The following is a 1827-nucleotide window of genomic DNA, read 5'->3' as shown; positions in this document are numbered from 1 at the left end:
CACCAGAGGACGCTCTACAACGTCCCTATTGGCAACACTTATGATTTTTCTTGGGTTATTGTTCAAAGGACTTTAAGTTTCATATCTTAAGTTTGTATTTTTATACATTTTATTATCAGAATTTTAATATATTTTGATGCTCCTCTGTTCTGTTGTGACAATAAAACAAATGATTATCATACTATTTTACTCATAAATAACAAAAATCTGTTTATGTTTTGTTATGCGTTTAATTTTTTTAATATATATCGGCCGATACATCGGAATATCGGATATTTAAATAACCAAATATTTTTATATATCTGCCTTAAAAATCCTTTATTGGCTGGGCTCTAATAGATATGAAGCTGGAGTTCCTGAGTCTGAGTCTTAACCTCGTTCTTTCAAAAGTATCTTTCATAATCATCAGCTTGTGTCAGAGTAAAAATGAAACATTCCCACTAAACTGATGCGTTACCTGTCTTTCTGCAGGAATACAGGTAACCAGCCTTCTTAAACAAAACACCTGATCCCTACCAGCGCTTCATTGGTTGCAGACTATGACATCTGACCTTCAGAGGGAGTGTATTTAAAGTTGTGTTATATTATAGTGCCGACGGTGCTGTGTTTGTGGGGAAAAAGAGAAAAAAAATCTCAGACTGTCCTGGAAGCAGTGTTCCCAGTAGATGGCAGCATCAGCTCAAACCCAGAAAGAGCTGAAAGGAAGTTAACTCTATCCTGAGCTAATCTCCAATCAGACCTCATCAGCGAGCAGTTAGTGGCTCAATGAAGATATCTCAATGTCCCTGTGAGCTGCCCTTAGGTAGAATAAAGTAAATCTGAAGGGTAATTATAGCTACAGGACAGCGAAGGGGATACAAGTAGGGTCAATATTGACAAGTTGTACTTCAGCAGTGTGCAGTGAATTATAATATTCAACTAAAAACGCTTAAAATGTATAGACTGTCAGTTAAAAGTTTAGAATGAGATGTTTTTCATTGCACACATTTTGACGTGTTTTGGCATCACAAGTGTAATTTCTCAATACCCTGAAATGCAGTCAGACATAGTTAATGGAAAATGTAGCCTGCTATGACAAGTCAAATTGACATCATGAAGTCTGAATGATGGCTCTATCAAATGAACAAGTTCAGTCTCCCGGCCAGTTGTGCTGTTGAACTTATATTGCATTGACTAAATCAGCTAATTTCATAGTCAAACACACCCAAACGGTACAAAATCTGGAACTTGATAATTTCTTTCCAGCTTTTTCCAAAGTTTTGGCTTTTCAGTTGGTGCGTTTGTGAACATTCAGATGGGACTCAACGTGGTGTAGCCTTGAGTTAGAAAACATATCATAACTTTACTCTCCAAATATTACAGGGATGCATTTGATACTGCTCCCCCTACTTGTCTCCATCACAACATTAACTTGATCCTTTACAATTTATGTTCAGGACAATTAGGTTTTATATGTTTCCATACAAAATCCAAAGGGATCTGTTTTAGTAATGCTTTTATTCTCCCTATGCAATAATAATAATATATGTAATACTAATATGTATTCATCTGTAAAGCTTTCACTCAGCCCTCGGCAGTTTGCCATCTACAAGCAGTGTCAGTTTGTATTTACAGTAACTGGCTCTTATTGATAATAATGGTATCAATTGCAAAATAAAAGAACAATAGATGGTGTTTCTAAAGGTGTATATGTATATATATGGACGTATGTGTGTTTATGTATATACAGTTTCTGTATATATATGTGTATATATGTATGTGAATATATGTGTATATATGTATATGTGTGTATATACTGACTGTATATATATATATATATATATATAT

This window comes from Etheostoma spectabile, unplaced genomic scaffold (assembly GCF_008692095.1).
Source record: "Etheostoma spectabile isolate EspeVRDwgs_2016 unplaced genomic scaffold, UIUC_Espe_1.0 scaffold273, whole genome shotgun sequence".
NCBI lineage: Eukaryota > Metazoa > Chordata > Actinopteri > Perciformes > Percidae > Etheostoma > Etheostoma spectabile.
This window is presented reverse-complemented; position numbering follows the sequence as displayed.